Source organism: Ambystoma mexicanum, chromosome 1p (genome assembly GCF_040938575.1).
Source record: "Ambystoma mexicanum isolate Mex_15411 chromosome 1p, UKY_AmexF1_1, whole genome shotgun sequence".
Classification (NCBI taxonomy): Eukaryota; Metazoa; Chordata; class Amphibia; order Caudata; family Ambystomatidae; genus Ambystoma; species Ambystoma mexicanum.
The window spans coordinates 1,024,517,716-1,024,540,522 of record NC_090921.1 but is presented as its reverse complement, the minus strand read 5'-3'; the positions used below and the strand labels follow the sequence as shown (position 1 = coordinate 1,024,540,522).

Below are 22,807 nucleotides of genomic sequence, written 5' to 3'. Positions count from 1 at the left end.
TACACCATCCAAGATATTAAAATATTGTCAAGGCCGAACACTGATGAAAACTCTGAGGAGATGGCCTGTGAGGCGCCGCCTTTCAACTTTTCCTCCTTAGTATGGTGGTCAGTAACATGCGGGAGACTGCGGAGGGGGTCATTTTTTTAATTGTGAACTGATGTGCTTTTACTCAATTCGGGAACCTCACAAGCCAAATTTGTAGTATTTTGCACGAATTGCAAGAGATGTTTGAATGTCGACGGTTGAAGTGGAAGCTCGTATTGAGCTTGCTAGAGACTGATTTGTCAAGCCTTCGATAGCTCAGTTGGTACAGCGGAGGACTGTAGTGGTAAAACAGGCATCCTTAGGTCGCTGGTTCAAATCCAGCTCGAAGGACTTTTGCCAAATGCACATTTTATTGAATACTTGGAAAGTAAAATACTTGGAAAGTAAAATAACAGACAATTTATAATTATATTATATTTCATCACTGAAAATAGATGCCTTTTGCTTTGAGGCTGTGACCATGTTATTTTTCTGTCCAACACAAATCTTCATTGGTTTCCTGTGAGGTGTTTTGGATCCCCATCTCTTGCTATGAACTGGCAAAACAGCAGAATCCCCTTGACAATCTTGATTTCTCAAGGGAAATGAGAGAACACTATACACCATCCAAGATATTAAAATATTGTCAAGGCCCAACGCGGCTGAATACTCTGAGGAGATGGCCTGTGAGGTGCCGCCTTTCAACTTTTCCCCCTTAGTATGGTGGTCAGTAACATGCGGGAGACTGCGGAGGGGGTCATTTTTTTAATTGGGAACTGATGTGCTTTTACTCAATTCGGGAACCTCACAAGCCAAATTTGTAGTATTTTGCACGAATTGCAAGAGATGTTTACAAGTCGACGGTTGAAGTGGAAGCTCGTATTGAGTTTGCTAGAGTTAATTTGCCAAGCCTTTGATAGCTCAGTTGGTAGAGCGGAGGACTGTAGTGGTAAAACAGGCATCCTTAGGTCGCTGGTTCAAATCCAGCTCAAAGGACTTTTGCCAAATGCAAATTTTATTAAATACTTGGAAAGTAAAATAACAGACAATTTATAATTATATTATATTTCATCACTGAAAATAGATGCCTTTTGCTTTGAGGCTGTGGCCACGTTATTTTTCTGTCCAACACGAATCTTCGTTGGTTTCCTGTGAGGTGTTTTGGATCCCCATCTCTTGCTATGAACTGGCAAAACAGCAGAATCCCCTTGACAATCTTGATTTCTCAAGGGAAATGAGACAACACTATACACCATCCAAGATATTAAAATATTGTCAAGGCCCAACGCGGCTGAATACTCTGAGGAGATGGCCTGTGAGGTGCCGCCTTTCAACTTTTCCCCCTTAGTATGGTAGTCAGTAACATGCGGGAGACTGCGGAGGGGGTCATTTTTTTAATTGGGAACTGATGTGCTTTTACTCAATTCGGGAACCTCACAAGCCAAATTTGTAGTATTTTGCACGAATTGCAAGAGATGTTTACAAGTCGACGGTTGAAGTGGAAGCTCGTATTGAGTTTGCTAGAGTTGATTTGCCAAGCCTTCGATAGCTCAGTTGGTAGAGTGGAGGACTGTAGTGGTAAAACAGGCATCCTTAGGTCGCTGGTTCAAATCCGGCTCGAAGGACTCTTGCCAAATGCACATTTTATTGAATACTTGGAAAGTAAAATACTTGGAAAGTAAAATAACAGACAATTTATAATTATATTATATTTCATCACTGAAAATAGATGCCTTTTGCTTTGAGGCTGTGGCCACGTTATTTTTCTGTCCAACACGAATCTTCATTGGTTTCCTGTCAGGTGTTTTGGATCCCCATCTCTTGCTATGAACTGGCAAAACAGCAGAATCCCCTTGACAATCTTGATTTCTCAAGGGAAATGAGAGAACACTATACACCATCCAAGATATTAAAATATTGTCAAGGCCCAACACGGCTGAATACTCTGAGGAGATGGCCTGTGAGGCGCCGCCTTTCAACTTTTCCCCCTTAGTATGGTGGTCATTAACATGCGGGAGACTGCGGAGGGGGTCATTTTTTTAATTGGGAACTGATGTGCTTTTACTCAATTCGGGAACCTCACAAGCCAAATTTGTAGTATTTTGCACACATTGCAAGAGATGTTTACAAGTCGACGGTTGAAGTGGAAGCTCGTATTGAGTTTGCTAGAGAATGATTTGCCAAGCCTTTGAAAGCTCAGTTGGTAGAGCGGAGGACTGTAGTGGTAGAACAGGCATCCTTAGGTCGCTGGTTCAAATCCGGCTCGAAGGACTTTTGCCAAATGCAAATTTTATTGAATACTTGGAAAGTAAAATACTTGGAAAATAAAATAACAGACAATTTATAATTATATTATATTTCATCACTGAAAATAGATGCCTTTTGCTTTGAGGCTGTGGCCACGTTATTTTTCTGTCCGACACCAATCTTCGTTGGTTTCCTGTGAGGTGTTTTGGATCCCCATCTCTTGCTATGAACTGACAAAACAGCAGAATCCCCTTGACAATCTTGATTTCTCAAGGGAAATGGGAGAACACCATACACCATCCAAGATATTAAAATATTGTCAAGGCCGAACACTGATGAATACTCTGAGGAGATGGCCTGTGAGGCGCCGCCTTTCAACTTTTCCTCCTTAGTATGGTGGTCAGTAACATGCGGGAGACTGCGGAGGCGGTTATTTTTTAAATTGGGAACTGATGTGCTTTTACTCAATTCGGGAACCTCACAAGCCAAATTTGTAGTATTTTGCACGAATTGCAAGAGATGTTTGCATGTCGACGGTTGAAGTGGAAGCTCGAATTGAGCTTGCTAGAGAACGGTTTGCCAAGCCTTCGATAGCTCAGTTGGTAGAGCAGAGGACTGTAGTGCTAAAACAGGCATCCTTAGGTCGCTGGTTCAAATCCGGCTCGATGGACTTTTGCCAAATGCAAATTTTATTGAATACTTGGAAAGTAAAATACTTGGAAAATAACATAACAGACAATTTATAATTATATTATATTTCATCACTGAAAATAGATGCCTTTTGCATTGAGGCTGTGGCCACATTATTTTTCTGTCCAACACCAATCTTCTTTGGTTTCCTGTGAGGTGTTTTTTTGATCCCCATCTCTTGCTATGAACTGGCAAAACAGCATAATCCCCTTGACAATCTTGATTTCTCAAGGGAAATGAGAGAACACTATACACCATCCAAGATATTAAAATATTGTCAAGGCCCAACACGGCTGAATACTCTGAGGAGATGGCCTGTGAGGCGCCGCCTTTCAACTTTTCCCCCTTAGTATGGTGGTCAGTAACATGCGGGAGACTGCGGAGGGGGTCATTTTATTAATTGTGAACTGATGTGCTTTTACTCAATTCGGGAACCTCACAAGCCAAATTTGTAGTATTTTGCACGAATTGCAAGAGATGTTTGAATGTCGACGGTTGAAGTGGAAGCTCGTATTGAGCTTGCTAGAGACTGATTTAGCAAGCCTTCGATAGCTCAGTTGGTAGAGCAGAGGACTGTAGTGCTAAAACAGGCATCCTTAGGTCGCTGGTTCAAATCCAGATTGAAGGACTTTTGCCAAATGCAAATTTTATTGAATACTTGGAAAGTAAAATACTTGGAAAATAACATAACAGACAATTTATAATTATATTATATTTCATCACTGAAAATAGATGCCTTTTGCTTTGAGGCTGTGGCCACGTTATGTTTCTGTCCGACACCAATCTTCGTTGGTTTCCTGTGAGGTGTTTTGGATCCCCATCTCTTGCTATGAACTGACAAAACAGCAGAATCCCCTTGACGATCTTGATTTCTCAAGGGAAATGGGAGAACACTATACACCATCCAAGACATTAAAATATTGTCAAGGCCCAACACGGCTGAATACTCTGAGGAGATGGCCTGTGAGGCGCGCCTTTCAACTTTTCCCCCTTAGTATGGTGGTCAGTAACATGCGGGAGACTGCGGAGGGGGGCATTTTTTTAATTGGGAACTGATGTGCTTTTACTCAATTCGGGAACCTCACAAGCCAAATTTGTAGTATTTTGCACGAATTGCAAGAGATGTTTACAAGTCGACGGTTGAAGTGGAAGCTCGTATTGAGTTTGCTAGAGAATGATTTGCCAAGCCTTCGATAGCTCGTCGCTGGTTCAAATCCGGCTCAAAGGACTTTTGCCAAATGCACATTTTATTGAATACTTGGAAAGTAAAATACTTGGAAAGTAAAATAACAGACAATTTATAATTATATTATATTTCATCACTGAAAATAGATGCCTTTTGCTTTGAGGCTGTGGCCACGTTATTTTTCTGTCCGACACCAATCTTCGTTGGTTTCCTGTGAGGTATTTTGGATCCCCATCTCTTGCTATGAACTGACAAAACAGCAGAATCCCCTTGACAATCTTGATTTCTCAAGGGAAATGGGAGAACACTATACACCATCCAAGATATTAAAATATTGTCAAGGCCGAACACTGATGAAAACTCTGAGGAGATGGCCTGTGAGGCGCCGCCTTTCAACTTTTCCTCCTTAGTATGGTGGTCAGTAACATGCGGGAGACTGCGGAGGGGGTCATTTTTTTAATTGTGAACTGATGTGCTTTTACTCAATTCGGGAACCTCACAAGCCAAATTTGTAGTATTTTGCACGAATTGCAAGAGATGTTTGAATGTCGACGGTTGAAGTGGAAGCTCGTATTGAGCTTGCTAGAGACTGATTTGGCAAGCCTTCGATAGCTCAGTTGGTACAGCGGAGGACTGTAGTGGTAAAACAGGCATCCTTAGGTCGCTGGTTCAAATCCGGCTCGAAGAACTTCTGCCAAATGCACATTTTATTGAATACTTGGAAAGTAAAATACTTGGAAAGTAAAATAACAGACAATTTGTAATTATATTATATTTCATCACTGAAAATATATGCCTTTTGCTTTGAGGCTGTGACCATGTTATTTTTCTGTCCAACACGAATCTTCATTGGTTTCCTGTGAGGTGTTTTGGATCCCCATCTCTTGCTATGAACTGGCAAAACAGCAGAATCCCCTTGACAATCTTGATTTCTCAAGGGAAATGAGAGAACACTATACACCATCCAAGATATTAAAATATTGTCAAGGCCCAACGCGGCTGAATACTCTGAGGAGATGGCCTGTGAGGTGCCGCCTTTCAACTTTTCCCCCTTAGTATGGTGGTCAGTAACATGCGGGAGACTGCGGAGGGGGTCATTTTTTTAATTGGGAACTGATGTGCTTTTACTCAATTCGGGAACCTCACAAGCCAAATTTGTAGTATTTTGCACGAATTGCAAGAGATGTTTACAAGTCGACGGTTGAAGTGGAAGCTCGTATTGAGTTTGCTAGAGTTGATTTGCCAAGCCTTTGATAGCTCAGTTGGTAGAGCGGAGGACTGTAGTGGTAAAACAGGCATCCTTAGGTCGCTGGTTCAAATCCGGCTCAAAGGACTTCTGCCAAATGCACATTTTATTGAATACTTGGAAAGTAAAATACTTGGAAAGTAAAATAACAGACAATTTATAATTATATTATATTTCATCACTGAAAATAGATGCCTTTTGCTTTGAGGGTGTGGCCACGTTATTTTTCTGTCCAACACGAATCTTCATTGGTTTCCTGTCAGGTATTTTGGATCCCCATCTCTTGCTATGAACTGGCAAAACAGCAGAATCCCCTTGACAATCTTGATTTCTCAAGGGAAATGAGAGAACACTATACACCATCTAAGATATTAAAATATTGTCAAGGCCCAACACGGCTGAATACTCTGAGGAGATGGCCTGTGAGGCGCCGCCTTTCAACTTTTCCCCCTTAGTATAGTGGTCATTAACATGCGGGAGACTGCGGAGGGGGTCATTTTTTTAATTGGGAACTGATGTGCTTTTACTCAATTCGGGAACCTCACAAGCCAAATTTGTAGTATTTTGCACAAATTGCAAGAGATGTTTACAAGTCGACGGTTGAAGTGGAAGCTCGTATTGAGTTTGCTAGAGATTGATTTGCCAAGCCTTTGATAGCTCAGTTGGTAGAGCAGAGGACTGTAGTGGTAAAACAGGCATCCTTAGGTCGCTGGTTCAAATCCAGATTGAAGGACTTTTGCCAAATGCAAATTTTATTGAATACTTGGAAAGTAAAATGCTTGGAAAATAAAATAACAGACAATTTATAATTATATTATATTTCATCACTGAAAATAGATGCCTTTTGCTTTGAGGCTGTGGCCACGTTATGTTTCTGTCCGACACCAATCTTCGTTGGTTTACTGTGAGGTGTTTTGGATCCCCATCTCTTGCTATGAACTGGCAAAACAGCAGAATCCCCTTGACAATCTTGATTTCTCAAGGGAAATGAGAGAACACTATACACCATCCAAGATATTAAAATATTGTCAAGGCCCAACGCGGCTGAATACTCTGAGGAGATGGCCTGTGAGGTGCCGCCTTTCAACTTTTCCCCCTTAGTATGGTGGTCAGTAACATGCGGGAGACTGCGGAGGGGGTCATTTTTTTAATTGGGAACTGATGTGCTTTTACTCAATTCGGGAACCTCACAAGCCAAATTTGTAGTATTTTGCACGAATTGCAAGAGATGTTTACAAGTCGACGGTTGAAGTGGAAGCTCGTATTGAGTTTGCTAGAGTTGATTTGCCAAGCCTTTGATAGCTCAGTTGGTAGAGCGGAGGACTGTAGTGGTAAAACAGGCATCCTTAGGTCGCTGGTTCAAATCCGGCTCAAAGGACTTCTGCCAAATGCACATTTTATTGAATACTTGGAAAGTAAAATACTTGGAAAGTAAAATAACAGACAATTTATAATTATATTATATTTCATCACTGAAAATAGATGCCTTTTGCTTTGAGGGTGTGGCCACGTTATTTTTCTGTCCAACACGAATCTTCATTGGTTTCCTGTCAGGTATTTTGGATCCCCATCTCTTGCTATGAACTGGCAAAACAGCAGAATCCCCTTGACAATCTTGATTTCTCAAGGGAAATGAGAGAACACTATACACCATCTAAGATATTAAAATATTGTCAAGGCCCAACACGGCTGAATACTCTGAGGAGATGGCCTGTGAGGCGCCGCCTTTCAACTTTTCCCCCTTAGTATAGTGGTCATTAACATGCGGGAGACTGCGGAGGGGGTCATTTTTTTAATTGGGAACTGATGTGCTTTTACTCAATTCGGGAACCTCACAAGCCAAATTTGTAGTATTTTGCACAAATTGCAAGAGATGTTTACAAGTCGACGGTTGAAGTGGAAGCTCGTATTGAGTTTGCTAGAGATTGATTTGCCAAGCCTTTGATAGCTCAGTTGGTAGAGCAGAGGACTGTAGTGGTAAAACAGGCATCCTTAGGTCGCTGGTTCAAATCCAGATTGAAGGACTTTTGCCAAATGCAAATTTTATTGAATACTTGGAAAGTAAAATGCTTGGAAAATAAAATAACAGACAATTTATAATTATATTATATTTCATCACTGAAAATAGATGCCTTTTGCTTTGAGGCTGTGGCCACGTTATGTTTCTGTCCGACACCAATCTTCGTTGGTTTACTGTGAGGTGTTTTGGATCCCCATCTCTTGCTATGAACTGACAAAACAGCAGAATCCCCTTGACAATCTTGATTTCTCAAGGGAAATGGGAGAACACTATACACCATCCAAGACATTAAAATATTGTCAAGGCCCAACACGGCTGAATACTCTGAGGAGATGGCCTGTGAGGCGCGCCTTTCAACTTTTCCCCCTTAGTATGGTGGTCAGTAACATGCGGGAGACTGCGGAGGGGGGCATTTTTTTAATTGGGAACTGATGTGCTTTTACTCAATTCGGGAACCTCACAAGCCAAATTTGTAGTATTTTGCACGAATTGAAAGAGATGTTTACAAGTCGACGGTTGAAGTGGAAGCTCGTATTGAGTTTGCTAGAGAATGATTTGCCAAGCCTTCGATAGCTCGTCGCTGGTTCAAATCCGGCTCAAAGGACTTTTGCCAAATGCACATTTTATTGAATACTTGGAAAGTAAAATACTTGGAAAGTAAAATAACAGACAATTTATAATTATATTATATTTCATCACTGAAAATAGATGCCTTTTGCTTTGAGGCTGTGACCATGTTATTTTTCTGTCCAACACAAATCTTCATTGGTTTCCTGTGAGGTGTTTTGGATCCCCATCTCTTGCTATGAACTGGCAAAACAGCAGAATCCCCTTGACAATCTTGATTTCTCAAGGGAAATGAGAGAACACTATACACCATCCAAGATATTAAAATATTGTCAAGGCCCAACGCGGCTGAATACTCTGAGGAGATGGCCTGTGAGGTGCCGCCTTTCAACTTTTCCCCCTTAGTATGGTGGTCAGTAACATGCGGGAGACTGCGGAGGGGGTCATTTTTTTAATTGGGAACTGATGTGCTTTTACTCAATTCGGGAACCTCACAAGCCAAATTTGTAGTATTTTGCACGAATTGCAAGAGATGTTTACAAGTCGACGGTTGAAGTGGAAGCTCGTATTGAGTTTGCTAGAGTTAATTTGCCAAGCCTTTGATAGCTCAGTTGGTAGAGCGGAGGACTGTAGTGGTAAAACAGGCATCCTTAGGTCGCTGGTTCAAATCCAGCTCAAAGGACTTTTGCCAAATGCAAATTTTATTAAATACTTGGAAAGTAAAATAACAGACAATTTATAATTATATTATATTTCATCACTGAAAATAGATGCCTTTTGCTTTGAGGCTGTGGCCACGTTATTTTTCTGTCCAACACGAATCTTCATTGGTTTCCTGTCAGGTGTTTTGGATCCCCATCTCTTGCTATGAACTGGCAAAACAGCAGAATCCCCTTGACAATCTTGATTTCTCAAGGGAAATGAGAGAACACTATACACCATCCAAGATATTAAAATATTGTCAAGGCCCAACACGGCTGAATACTCTGAGGAGATGGCCTGTGAGGCGCCGCCTTTCAACTTTTCCCCCTTAGTATGGTGGTCATTAACATGCGGGAGACTGCGGAGGGGGTCATTTTTTTAATTGGGAACTGATGTGCTTTTACTCAATTCGGGAACCTCACAAGCCAAATTTGTAGTATTTTGCACACATTGCAAGAGATGTTTACAAGTCGACGGTTGAAGTGGAAGCTCGTATTGAGTTTGCTAGAGAATGATTTGCCAAGCCTTCGAAAGCTCAGTTGGTAGAGCGGAGGACTGTAGTGGTAGAACAGGCATCCTTAGGTCGCTGGTTCAAATCCGGCTCGAAGGACTTTTGCCAAATGCAAATTTTATTGAATACTTGGAAAGTAAAATACTTGGAAAATAAAATAACAGACAATTTATAATTATATTATATTTCATCACTGAAAATAGATGCCTTTTGCTTTGAGGCTGTGGCCACGTTATTTTTCTGTCCGACACCAATCTTCGTTGGTTTCCTGTGAGGTGTTTTGGATCCCCATCTCTTGCTATGAACTGACAAAACAGCAGAATCCCCTTGACAATCTTGATTTCTCAAGGGAAATGGGAGAACACCATACACCATCCAAGATATTAAAATATTGTCAAGGCCGAACACTGATGAATACTCTGAGGAGATGGCCTGTGAGGCGCCGCCTTTCAACTTTTCCTCCTTAGTATGGTGGTCAGTAACATGCGGGAGACTGCGGAGGCGGTCATTTTTTAAATTGGGAACTGATGTGCTTTTACTCAATTCGGGAACCTCACAAGCCAAATTTGTAGTATTTTGCACGAATTGCAAGAGATGTTTGCATGTCGACGGTTGAAGTGGAAGCTCGAATTGAGCTTGCTAGAGAACGGTTTGCCAAGCCTTCGATAGCTCAGTTGGTAGAGCAGAGGACTGTAGTGCTAAAACAGGCATCCTTAGGTCGCTGGTTCAAATCCGGCTCGATGGACTTTTGCCAAATGCAAATTTTATTGAATACTTGAAAAGTAAAATACTTGGAAAATAACATAACAGACAATTTATAATTATATTATATTTCATCACTGAAAATAGATGCCTTTTGCATTGAGGCTGTGGCCACATTATTTTTCTGTCCAACACCAATCTTCTTTGGTTTCCTGTGAGGTGTTTTTTTGATCCCCATCTCTTGCTATGAACTGGCAAAACAGCATAATCCCCTTGACAATCTTGATTTCTCAAGGGAAATGAGAGAACACTATACACCATCCAAGATATTAAAATATTGTCAAGGCCCAACACGGCTGAATACTCTGAGGAGATGGCCTGTGAGGCGCCGCCTTTCAACTTTTCCCCCTTAGTATGGTGGTCAGTAACATGCGGGAGACTGCGGAGGGGGTCATTTTATTAATTGTGAACTGATGTGCTTTTACTCAATTCGGGAACCTCACAAGCCAAATTTGTAGTATTTTGCACGAATTGCAAGAGATGTTTGAATGTCGACGGTTGAAGTGGAAGCTCGTATTGAGCTTGCTAGAGACTGATTTAGCAAGCCTTCGATAGCTCAGTTGGTAGAGCAGAGGACTGTAGTGCTAAAACAGGCATCCTTAGGTCGCTGGTTCAAATCCAGATTGAAGGACTTTTGCCAAATGCAAATTTTATTGAATACTTGGAAAGTAAAATACTTGGAAAATAACATAACAGACAATTTATAATTATATTATATTTCATCACTGAAAATAGATGCCTTTTGCTTTGAGGCTGTGGCCACGTTATGTTTCTGTCCGACACCAATCTTCGTTGGTTTCCTGTGAGGTGTTTTGGATCCCCATCTCTTGCTATGAACTGACAAAACAGCAGAATCCCCTTGACGATCTTGATTTCTCAAGGGAAATGGGAGAACACTATACACCATCCAAGACATTAAAATATTGTCAAGGCCCAACACGGCTGAATACTCTGAGGAGATGGCCTGTGAGGCGCGCCTTTCAACTTTTCCCCCTTAGTATGGTGGTCAGTAACATGCGGGAGACTGCGGAGGGGGGCATTTTTTTAATTGGGAACTGATGTGCTTTTACTCAATTCGGGAACCTCACAAGCCAAATTTGTAGTATTTTGCACGAATTGCAAGAGATGTTTACAAGTCGACGGTTGAAGTGGAAGCTCGTATTGAGTTTGCTAGAGAATGATTTGCCAAGCCTTCGATAGCTCGTCGCTGGTTCAAATCCGGCTCAAAGGACTTTTGCCAAATGCACATTTTATTGAATACTTGGAAAGTAAAATACTTGGAAAGTAAAATAACAGACAATTTATAATTATATTATATTTCATCACTGAAAATAGATGCCTTTTGCTTTGAGGCTGTGGCCACGTTATTTTTCTGTCCGACACCAATCTTCGTTGGTTTCCTGTGAGGTATTTTGGATCCCCATCTCTTGCTATGAACTGACAAAACAGCAGAATCCCCTTGACAATCTTGATTTCTCAAGGGAAATGGGAGAACACTATACACCATCCAAGATATTAAAATATTGTCAAGGCCGAACACTGATGAAAACTCTGAGGAGATGGCCTGTGAGGCGCCGCCTTTCAACTTTTCCTCCTTAGTATGGTGGTCAGTAACATGCGGGAGACTGCGGAGGGGGTCATTTTTTTAATTGTGAACTGATGTGCTTTTACTCAATTCGGGAACCTCACAAGCCAAATTTGTAGTATTTTGCACGAATTGCAAGAGATGTTTGAATGTCGACGGTTGAAGTGGAAGCTCGTATTGAGCTTGCTAGAGGCTGATTTGGCAAGCCTTCGATAGCTCAGTTGGTACAGCGGAGGACTGTAGTGGTAAAACAGGCATCCTTAGGTCGCTGGTTCAAATCCGGCTCGAAGAACTTCTGCCAAATGCACATTTTATTGAATACTTGGAAAGTAAAATACTTGGAAAGTAAAATAACAGACAATTTATAATTATATTATATTTCATCACTGAAAATATATGCCTTTTGCTTTGAGGCTGTGACCATGTTATTTTTCTGTCCAACACGAATCTTCATTGGTTTCCTGTGAGGTGTTTTGGATCCCCATCTCTTGCTATGAACTGGCAAAACAGCAGAATCCCCTTGACAATCTTGATTTCTCAAGGGAAATGAGAGAACACTATACACCATCCAAGATATTAAAATATTGTCAAGGCCCAACGCGGCTGAATACTCTGAGGAGATGGCCTGTGAGGTGCCGCCTTTCAACTTTTCCCCCTTAGTATGGTGGTCAGTAACATGCGGGAGACTGCGGAGGGGGTCATTTTTTTAATTGGGAACTGATGTGCTTTTACTCAATTCGGGAACCTCACAAGCCAAATTTGTAGTATTTTGCACGAATTGCAAGAGATGTTTACAAGTCGACGGTTGAAGTGGAAGCTCGTATTGAGTTTGCTAGAGTTGATTTGCCAAGCCTTTGATAGCTCAGTTGGTAGAGCGGAGGACTGTAGTGGTAAAACAGGCATCCTTAGGTCGCTGGTTCAAATCCGGCTCAAAGGACTTCTGCCAAATGCACATTTTATTGAATACTTGGAAAGTAAAATACTTGGAAAGTAAAATAACAGACAATTTATAATTATATTATATTTCATCACTGAAAATAGATGCCTTTTGCTTTGAGGGTGTGGCCACGTTATTTTTCTGTCCAACACGAATCTTCATTGGTTTCCTGTCAGGTATTTTGGATCCCCAATTCTTGCTATGAACTGGCAAAACAGCAGAATCCCCTTGACAATCTTGATTTCTCAAGGGAAATGAGAGAACACTATACACCATCTAAGATATTAAAATATTGTCAAGGCCCAACACGGCTGAATACTCTGAGGAGATGGCCTGTGAGGCGCCGCCTTTCAACTTTTCCCCCTTAGTATAGTGGTCATTAACATGCGGGAGACTGCGGAGGGGGTCATTTTTTTAATTGGGAACTGATGTGCTTTTACTCAATTCGGGAACCTCACAAGCCAAATTTGTAGTATTTTGCACAAATTGCAAGAGATGTTTACAAGTCGACGGTTGAAGTGGAAGCTCGTATTGAGTTTGCTAGAGATCGATTTGCCAAGCCTTTGATAGCACAGTTGGTAGAGCAGAGGACTGTAGTGGTAAAACAGGCATCCTTAGGTTGCTGGTTCAAATCCGGCTCGAAGGACTTTTGCCAAATGCAAATTTTATTGAATACTTGGAAAGTAAAATACTTGGAAAGTAAAATAACAGACAATTTATAATTATATTATATTTCATCACTGAAAATAGATGCCTTTTGCTTTGAGGCTGTGGCCACGTTATTTTTCTGTCCGACACCAATCTTCGTTGGTTTCCTGTGAGGTGTTTTGGATCCCCATCTCTTGCTATGAACTGACAAAACAGCAGAATCCCCTTGACAATCTTGATTTCTCAAGGGAAATGGGAGAACACCATACACCATCCAAGATATTAAAATATTGTCAAGGCCGAACACTGATGAATACTCTGAGGAGATGGCCTGTGAGGCGCCGCCTTTCAACTTTTCCTCCTTAGTATGATGGTCAGTAACATGCGGGAGACTGCGGAGGCGGTCATTTTTTAAATTGGGAACTGATGTGCTTTTACTCAATTCGGGAACCTCACAAGCCAAATTTGTAGTATTTTGCACGAATTGCAAGAGATGTTTGCATGTCGACGGTTGAAGTGGAAGCTCGAATTGAGCTTGCTAGTGAACGGTTTGCCAAGCCTTCGATAGCTCAGTTGGTAGAGCAGAGGACTGTAGTGGTAAAACAGGCATCCTTAGGTCGCTGGTTCAAATCCAGATTGAAGGACTTTTGCCAAATGCAAATTTTATTGAATACTTGGAAAGTAAAATGCTTGGAAAATAAAATAACAGACAATTTATAATTATATTATATTTCATCACTGAAAATAGATGCCTTTTGCTTTGAGGCTGTGGCCACGTTATGTTTCTGTCCGACACCAATCTTCGTTGGTTTACTGTGAGGTGTTTTGGATCCCCATCTCTTGCTATGAACTGACAAAACAGCAGAATCCCCTTGACAATCTTGATTTCTCAAGGGAAATGGGAGAACACTATACACCATCCAAGACATTAAAATATTGTCAAGGCCCAACACGGCTGAATACTCTGAGGAGATGGCCTGTGAGGCGCGCCTTTCAACTTTTCCCCCTTAGTATGGTGGTCAGTAACATGCGGGAGACTGCGGAGGGGGGCATTTTTTTAATTGGGAACTGATGTGCTTTTACTCAATTCGGGAACCTCACAAGCCAAATTTGTAGTATTTTGCACGAATTGAAAGAGATGTTTACAAGTCGACGGTTGAAGTGGAAGCTCGTATTGAGTTTGCTAGAGAATGATTTGCCAAGCCTTCGATAGCTCGTCGCTGGTTCAAATCCGGCTCAAAGGACTTTTGCCAAATGCACATTTTATTGAATACTTGGAAAGTAAAATACTTGGAAAGTAAAATAACAGACAATTTATAATTATATTATATTTCATCACTGAAAATAGATGCCTTTTGCTTTGAGGCTGTGGCCACGTTATTTTTCTGTCCGACACCAATCTTCGTTGGCTTCCTGTGAGGTATTTTGGATCCCCATCTCTTGCTATGAACTGACAAAACAGCAGAATCCCCTTGACAATCTTGATTTCTCAAGGGAAATGGGAGAACACTATACACCATCCAAGATATTAAAATATTGTCAAGGCCGAACACTGATGAAAACTCTGAGGAGATGGCCTGTGAGGCGCCGCCTTTCAACTTTTCCTCCTTAGTATGGTGGTCAGTAACATGCGGGAGACTGCGGAGGGGGTCATTTTTTTAATTGTGAACTGATGTGCTTTTACTCAATTCGGGAACCTCACAAGCCAAATTTGTAGTATTTTGCACGAATTGCAAGAGATGTTTGAATGTCGACGGTTGAAGTGGAAGCTCGTATTGAGCTTGCTAGAGACTGATTTGTCAAGCCTTCGATAGCTCAGTTGGTACAGCGGAGGACTGTAGTGGTAAAACAGGCATCCTTAGGTCGCTGGTTCAAATCCAGCTCGAAGGACTTTTGCCAAATGCACATTTTATTGAATACTTGGAAAGTAAAATACTTGGAAAGTAAAATAACAGACAATTTATAATTATATTATATTTCATCACTGAAAATAGATGCCTTTTGCTTTGAGGCTGTGACCATGTTATTTTTCTGTCCAACACAAATCTTCATTGGTTTCCTGTGAGGTGTTTTGGATCCCCATCTCTTGCTATGAACTGGCAAAACAGCAGAATCCCCTTGACAATCTTGATTTCTCAAGGGAAATGAGAGAACACTATACACCATCCAAGATATTAAAATATTGTCAAGGCCCAACGCGGCTGAATACTCTGAGGAGATGGCCTGTGAGGTGCCGCCTTTCAACTTTTCCCCCTTAGTATGGTGGTCAGTAACATGCGGGAGACTGCGGAGGGGGTCATTTTTTTAATTGGGAACTGATGTGCTTTTACTCAATTCGGGAACCTCACAAGCCAAATTTGTAGTATTTTGCACGAATTGCAAGAGATGTTTACAAGTCGACGGTTGAAGTGGAAGCTCGTATTGAGTTTGCTAGAGTTAATTTGCCAAGCCTTTGATAGCTCAGTTGGTAGAGCGGAGGACTGTAGTGGTAAAACAGGCATCCTTAGGTCGCTGGTTCAAATCCAGCTCAAAGGACTTTTGCCAAATGCAAATTTTATTAAATACTTGGAAAGTAAAATAACAGACAATTTATAATTATATTATATTTCATCACTGAAAATAGATGCCTTTTGCTTTGAGGCTGTGGCCACGTTATTTTTCTGTCCAACACGAATCTTCGTTGGTTTCCTGTGAGGTGTTTTGGATCCCCATCTCTTGCTATGAACTGGCAAAACAGCAGAATCCCATTGACAATCTTGATTTCTCAAGGGAAATGAGACAACACTATACACCATCCAAGATATTAAAATATTGTCAAGGCCCAACGCGGCTGAATACTCTGAGGAGATGGCCTGTGAGGTGCCGCCTTTCAACTTTTCCCCCTTAGTATGGTAGTCAGTAACATGCGGGAGACTGCGGAGGGGGTCATTTTTTTAATTGGGAACTGATGTGCTTTTACTCAATTCGGGAAGCTCACAAGCCAAATTTGTAGTATTTTGCACGAATTGCAAGAGATGTTTACAAGTCGACGGTTGAAGTGGAAGCTCGTATTGAGTTTGCTAGAGTTGATTTGCCAAGCCTTCGATAGCTCAGTTGGTAGAGTGGAGGACTGTAGTGGTAAAACAGGCATCCTTAGGTCGCTGGTTCAAATCCGGCTCGAAGGACTCTTGCCAAATGCACATTTTATTGAATACTTGGAAAGTAAAATACTTGGAAAGTAAAATAACAGACAATTTATAATTATATTATATTTCATCACTGAAAATAGATGCCTTTTGCTTTGAGGCTGTGGCCACGTTATTTTTCTGTCCAACACGAATCTTCATTGGTTTCCTGTCAGGTGTTTTGGATCCCCATCTCTTGCTATGAACTGGCAAAACAGCAGAATCCCCTTGACAATCTTGATTTCTCAAGGGAAATGAGAGAACACTATACACCATCCAAGATATTAAAATATTGTCAAGGCCCAACACGGCTGAATACTCTGAGGAGATGGCCTGTGAGGCGCCGCCTTTCAACTTTTCCCCCTTAGTATGGTGGTCATTAACATGCGGGAGACTGCGGAGGGGGTCATTTTTTTAATTGGGAACTGATGTGCTTTTACTCAATTCGGGAACCTCACAAGCCAAATTTGTAGTATTTTGCACACATTGCAAGAGATGTTTACAAGTCGACGGTTGAAGTGGAAGCTCGTATTGAGTTTGCTAGAGAATGATTTGCCAAGCCTTTGAAAGCTCAGTTGGTAGAGCGGAGGACTGTAGTGGTAGAACAGGCATCCTTAGGTCGCTGGTTCAAATCCGGCTCGAAGGACTTTTGCCAAATGCAAATTTTATTGAATACTTGGAAAGTAAAATACTTGGAAAATAAAATAACAGACAATTTATAATTATATTATATTTCATCACTGAAAATAGATGCCTTTTGCTTTGAGGCTGTGGCCACGTTATTTTTCTGTCCGACACCAATCTTCGTTGGTTTCCTGTGAGGTGTTTTGGATCCCCATCTCTTGCTATGAACTGACAAAACAGCAGAATCCCCTTGACAATCTTGATTTCTCAAGGGAAATGGGAGAACACCATACACCATCCAAGATATTAAAATATTGTCAAGGCCGAACACTGATGAATACTCTGAGGAGATGGCCTGTGAGGCGCCGCCTTTCAACTTTTCCTCCTTAGTATGGTGGTCAGTAACATGCGGGAGACTGCGGAGGCGGTTATTTTTTAAATTGGGAACTGATGTTTTTTTTTTTCTCAATTCGGGAACCTCACAAGCCAAATTTGTAGTATTTTGCACGAATTGCAAGAGATGTTTGCATGTCGACGGTTGAAGTGGAAGCTCGAATTGAGCTTGCTAGAGAACGGTTTGCCAAGCCTTCGATAGCTCAGTTGGTAGAGCAGAGGACTGTAGTGCTAAAACAGGCATCCTTAGGTCGCTGGTTCAAATCCGGCTCGATGGACTTTTGCCAAATGCAAATTTTATTGAATACTTGGAAAGTAAAATACTTGGAAAATAACATAACAGACAATTTATAATTATATTATATTTCATCACTGAAAATAGATGCCTTTTGCATTGAGGCTGTGGCCACATTATTTTTCTGTCCAACACCAATCTTCTTTGGTTTCCTGTGAGGTGTTTTTTTGATCCCCATCTCTTGCTATGAACTGGCAAAACAGCATAATCCCCTTGACAATCTTGATTTCTCAAGGGAAATGAGAGAACACTATACACCATCCAAGATATTAAAATATTGTCAAGGCCCAACACGGCTGAATACTCTGAGGAGATGGCCTGTGAGGCGCCGCCTTTCAACTTTTCCCCCTTAGTATGGTGGTCAGTAACATGCGGGAGACTGCGGAGGGGGTCATTTTATTAATTGTGAACTGATGTGCTTTTACTCAATTCGGGAACCTCACAAGCCAAATTTGTAGTATTTTGCACGAATTGCAAGAGATGTTTGAATGTCGACGGTTGAAGTGGAAGCTCGTATTGAGCTTGCTAGAGACTGATTTAGCAAGCCTTCGATAGCTCAGTTGGTAGAGCAGAGGACTGTAGTGCTAAAACAGGCATCCTTAGGTCGCTGGTTCAAATCCAGATTGAAGGACTTTTGCCAAATGCAAATTTTATTGAATACTTGGAAAGTAAAATACTTGGAAAATAACATAACAGACAATTTATAATTATATTATATTTCATCACTGAAAATAGATGCCTTTTGCTTTGAGGCTGTGGCCACGTTATGTTTCTGTCCGACACCAATCTTCGTTGGTTTCCTGTGAGGTGTTTTGGATCCCCATCTCTTGCTATGAACTGACAAAACAGCAGAATCCCCTTGACGATCTTGATTTCTCAAGGGAAATGGGAGAACACTATACACCATCCAAGACATTAAAATATTGTCAAGGCCCAACACGGCTGAATACTCTGAGGAGATGGCCTGTGAGGCGCGCCTTTCAACTTTTCCCCCTTAGTATGGTGGTCAGTAACATGCGGGAGACTGCGGAGGGGGGCATTTTTTTAATTGGGAACTGATGTGCTTTTACTCAATTCGGGAACCTCACAAGCCAAATTTGTAGTATTTTGCACGAATTGCAAGAGATGTTTACAAGTCGACGGTTGAAGTGGAAGCTCGTATTGAGTTTGCTAGAGAATGATTTGCCAAGCCTTCGAAAGCTCAGTTGGTAGAGCGGAGGACTGTAGTGGTAGAACAGGCATCCTTAGGTCGCTGGTTCAAATCCGGCTCGAAGGACTTTTGCCAAATGCAAATTTTATTGAATACTTGGAAAGTAAAATACTTGGAAAATAAAATAACAGACAATTTATAATTATATTATATTTCATCACTGAAAATAGATGCCTTTTGCTTTGAGGCTGTGGCCACGTTATTTTTCTGTCCGACACCAATCTTCGTTGGTTTCCTGTGAGGTGTTTTGGATCCCCATCTCTTGCTATGAACTGACAAAACAGCAGAATCCCCTTGACAATCTTGATTTCTCAAGGGAAATGGGAGAACACCATACACCATCCAAGATATTAAAATATTGTCAAGGCCGAACACTGATGAATACTCTGAGGAGATGGCCTGTGAGGCGCCGCCTTTCAACTTTTCCTCCTTAGTATGGTGGTCAGTAACATGCGGGAGACTGCGGAGGCGGTCATTTTTTAAATTGGGAACTGATGTGCTTTTACTCAATTCGGGAACCTCACAAGCCAAATTTGTAGTATTTTGCACGAATTGCAAGAGATGTTTGCATGTCGACGGTTGAAGTGGAAGCTCGAATTGAGCTTGCTAGAGAACGGTTTGCCAAGCCTTCGATAGCTCAGTTGGTAGAGCAGAGGACTGTAGTGCTAAAACAGGCATCCTTAGGTCGCTGGTTCAAATCCGGCTCGATGGACTTTTGCCAAATGCAAATTTTATTGAATACTTGAAAAGTAAAATACTTGGAAAATAACATAACAGACAATTTATAATTATATTATATTTCATCACTGAAAATAGATGCCTTTTGCATTGAGGCTGTGGCCACATTATTTTTCTGTCCAACACCAATCTTCTTTGGTTTCCTGTGAGGTGTTTTTTTGATCCCCATCTCTTGCTATGAACTGGCAAAACAGCATAATCCCCTTGACAATCTTGATTTCTCAAGGGAAATGAGAGAACACTATACACCATCCAAGATATTAAAATATTGTCAAGGCCCAACACGGCTGAATACTCTGAGGAGATGGCCTGTGAGGCGCCGCCTTTCAACTTTTCCCCCTTAGTATGGTGGTCAGTAACATGCGGGAGACTGCGGAGGGGGTCATTTTATTAATTGTGAACTGATGTGCTTTTACTCAATTCGGGAACCTCACAAGCCAAATTTGTAGTATTTTGCACGAATTGCAAGAGATGTTTGAATGTCGACGGTTGAAGTGGAAGCTCGTATTGAGCTTGCTAGAGACTGATTTAGCAAGCCTTCGATAGCTCAGTTGGTAGAGCAGAGGACTGTAGTGCTAAAACAGGCATCCTTAGGTCGCTGGTTCAAATCCAGATTGAAGGACTTTTGCCAAATGCAAATTTTATTGAATACTTGGAAAGTAAAATACTTGGAAAATAACATAACAGACAATTTATAATTATATTATATTTCATCACTGAAAATAGATGCCTTTTGCTTTGAGGCTGTGGCCACGTTATGTTTCTGTCCGACACCAATCTTCGTTGGTTTCCTGTGAGGTGTTTTGGATCCCCATCTCTTGCTATGAACTGACAAAACAGCAGAATCCCCTTGACAATCTTGATTTCTCAAGGGAAATGGGAGAACACTATACACCATCCAAGATATTAAAATATTGTCAAGGCCGAACACTGATGAAAACTCTGAGGAGATGGCCTGTGAGGCGCCGCCTTTCAACTTTTCCTCCTTAGTATGGTGGTCAGTAACATGCGGGAGACTGCGGAGGGGGTCATTTTTTTAATTGTGAACTGATGTGCTTTTACTCAATTCGGGAACCTCACAAGCCAAATTTGTAGTATTTTGCACGAATTGCAAGAGATGTTTGAATGTCGACGGTTGAAGTGGAAGCTCGTATTGAGCTTGCTAGAGACTGATTTGTCAAGCCTTCGATAGCTCAGTTGGTACAGCGGAGGACTGTAGTGGTAAAACAGGCATCCTTAGGTCGCTGGTTCAAATCCAGCTCGAAGGACTTTTGCCAAATGCACATTTTATTGAATACTTGGAAAGTAAAATACTTGGAAAGTAAAATAACAGACAATTTATAATTATATTATATTTCATCACTGAAAATAGATGCCTTTTGCTTTGAGGCTGTGACCATGTTATTTTTCTGTCCAACACAAATCTTCATTGGTTTCCTGTGAGGTGTTTTGGATCCCCATCTCTTGCTATGAACTGGCAAAACAGCAGAATCCCCTTGACAATCTTGATTTCTCAAGGGAAATGAGAGAACACTATACACCATCCAAGATATTAAAATATTGTCAAGGCCCAACGCGGCTGAATACTCTGAGGAGATGGCCTGTGAGGTGCCGCCTTTCAACTTTTCCCCCTTAGTATGGTGGTCAGTAACATGCGGGAGACTGCGGAGGGGGTCATTTTTTTAATTGGGAACTGATGTGCTTTTACTCAATTCGGGAACCTCACAAGCCAAATTTGTAGTATTTTGCACGAATTGCAAGAGATGTTTACAAGTCGACGGTTGAAGTGGAAGCTCGTATTGAGTTTGCTAGAGTTAATTTGCCAAGCCTTTGATAGCTCAGTTGGTAGAGCGGAGGACTGTAGTGGTAAAACAGGCATCCTTAGGTCGCTGGTTCAAATCCAGCTCAAAGGACTTTTGCCAAATGCAAATTTTATTAAATACTTGGAAAGTAAAATAACAGACAATTTATAATTATATTATATTTCATCACTGAAAATAGATGCCTTTTGCTTTGAGGCTGTGGCCACGTTATTTTTCTGTCCAACACGAATCTTCGTTGGTTTCCTGTGAGGTGTTTTGGATCCCCATCTCTTGCTATGAACTGGCAAAACAGCAGAATCCCCTTGACAATCTTGATTTCTCAAGGGAAATGAGACAACACTATACACCATCCAAGATATTAAAATATTGTCAAGGCCCAACGCGGCTGAATACTCTGAGGAGATGGCCTGTGAGGTGCCGCCTTTCAACTTTTCCCCCTTAGTATGGTAGTCAGTAACATGCGGGAGACTGCGGAGGGGGTCATTTTTTTAATTGGGAACTGATGTGCTTTTACTCAATTCGGGAACCTCACAAGCCAAATTTGTAGTATTTTGCACGAATTGCAAGAGATGTTTACAAGTCGACGGTTGAAGTGGAAGCTCGTATTGAGTTTGCTAGAGTTGATTTGCCAAGCCTTCGATAGCTCAGTTGGTAGAGTGGAGGACTGTAGTGGTAAAACAGGCATCCTTAGGTCGCTGGTTCAAATCCGGCTCGAAGGACTCTTGCCAAATGCACATTTTATTGAATACTTGGAAAGTAAAATACTTGGAAAGTAAAATAACAGACAATTTATAATTATATTATATTTCATCACTGAAAATAGATGCCTTTTGCTTTGAGGCTGTGGCCACGTTATTTTTCTGTCCAACACGAATCTTCATTGGTTTCCTGTCAGGTGTTTTGGATCCCCATCTCTTGCTATGAACTGGCAAAACAGCAGAATCCCCTTGACAATCTTGATTTCTCAAGGGAAATGAGAGAACACTATACACCATCCAAGATATTAAAATATTGTCAAGGCCCAACACGGCTGAATACTCTGAGGAGATGGCCTGTGAGGCGCCGCCTTTCAACTTTTCCCCCTTAGTATGGTGGTCATTAACATGCGGGAGACTGCGGAGGGGGTCATTTTTTTAATTGGGAACTGATGTGCTTTTACTCAATTCGGGAACCTCACAAGCCAAATTTGTAGTATTTTGCACACATTGCAAGAGATGTTTACAAGTCGACGGTTGAAGTGGAAGCTCGTATTGAGTTTGCTAGAGAATGATTTGCCAAGCCTTTGAAAGCTCAGTTGGTAGAGCGGAGGACTGTAGTGGTAGAACAGGCATCCTTAGGTCGCTGGTTCAAATCCGGCTCGAAGGACTTTTGCCAAATGCAAATTTTATTGAATACTTGGAAAGTAAAATACTTGGAAAATAAAATAACAGAC

The 22,807-nt window shown here is 41.3% G+C and overlaps 10 non-coding genes across 10 annotated transcripts; all 10 read left to right on the top strand.

Moving 5' to 3' along the window:
• Nucleotides 1-937: 937 nt before the first annotated feature.
• Nucleotides 938-1,023, top strand: TRNAY-GUA (transfer RNA tyrosine (anticodon GUA)). Its single transcript is given in 2 exon segments — nt 938-974; nt 988-1,023. It is a non-coding gene; the product is annotated as a tRNA-Tyr (tRNA).
• A 543-nt stretch (nt 1,024-1,566) lies between these two features.
• Nucleotides 1,567-1,652, top strand: TRNAY-GUA (transfer RNA tyrosine (anticodon GUA)). The gene is given in 2 exon segments: nt 1,567-1,603; nt 1,617-1,652. It is a non-coding gene; the product is annotated as a tRNA-Tyr (tRNA).
• Nucleotides 1,653-5,397: 3,745 nt separating this feature from the next.
• On the top strand, nt 5,398-5,483 carry TRNAY-GUA (transfer RNA tyrosine (anticodon GUA)). The gene is given in 2 exon segments: nt 5,398-5,434; nt 5,448-5,483. It is a non-coding gene; the product is annotated as a tRNA-Tyr (tRNA).
• A 1,205-nt stretch (nt 5,484-6,688) lies between these two features.
• On the top strand, nt 6,689-6,774 carry TRNAY-GUA (transfer RNA tyrosine (anticodon GUA)). Its single transcript is given in 2 exon segments — nt 6,689-6,725; nt 6,739-6,774. It is a non-coding gene; the product is annotated as a tRNA-Tyr (tRNA).
• Nucleotides 6,775-8,579: 1,805 nt separating this feature from the next.
• Nucleotides 8,580-8,665, top strand: TRNAY-GUA (transfer RNA tyrosine (anticodon GUA)). Its single transcript is given in 2 exon segments — nt 8,580-8,616; nt 8,630-8,665. It is a non-coding gene; the product is annotated as a tRNA-Tyr (tRNA).
• A 3,729-nt stretch (nt 8,666-12,394) lies between these two features.
• Nucleotides 12,395-12,480, top strand: TRNAY-GUA (transfer RNA tyrosine (anticodon GUA)). Its single transcript is given in 2 exon segments — nt 12,395-12,431; nt 12,445-12,480. It is a non-coding gene; the product is annotated as a tRNA-Tyr (tRNA).
• A 3,097-nt stretch (nt 12,481-15,577) lies between these two features.
• Nucleotides 15,578-15,663, top strand: TRNAY-GUA (transfer RNA tyrosine (anticodon GUA)). Its single transcript is given in 2 exon segments — nt 15,578-15,614; nt 15,628-15,663. It is a non-coding gene; the product is annotated as a tRNA-Tyr (tRNA).
• Nucleotides 15,664-16,206: 543 nt separating this feature from the next.
• TRNAY-GUA (transfer RNA tyrosine (anticodon GUA)) lies at nt 16,207-16,292 on the top strand. The gene is given in 2 exon segments: nt 16,207-16,243; nt 16,257-16,292. It is a non-coding gene; the product is annotated as a tRNA-Tyr (tRNA).
• Nucleotides 16,293-21,379: 5,087 nt separating this feature from the next.
• Nucleotides 21,380-21,465, top strand: TRNAY-GUA (transfer RNA tyrosine (anticodon GUA)). The gene is given in 2 exon segments: nt 21,380-21,416; nt 21,430-21,465. It is a non-coding gene; the product is annotated as a tRNA-Tyr (tRNA).
• Nucleotides 21,466-22,008: 543 nt separating this feature from the next.
• TRNAY-GUA (transfer RNA tyrosine (anticodon GUA)) lies at nt 22,009-22,094 on the top strand. The gene is given in 2 exon segments: nt 22,009-22,045; nt 22,059-22,094. It is a non-coding gene; the product is annotated as a tRNA-Tyr (tRNA).
• The last annotated feature ends 713 nt before the right edge of the window (nt 22,095-22,807 follow it).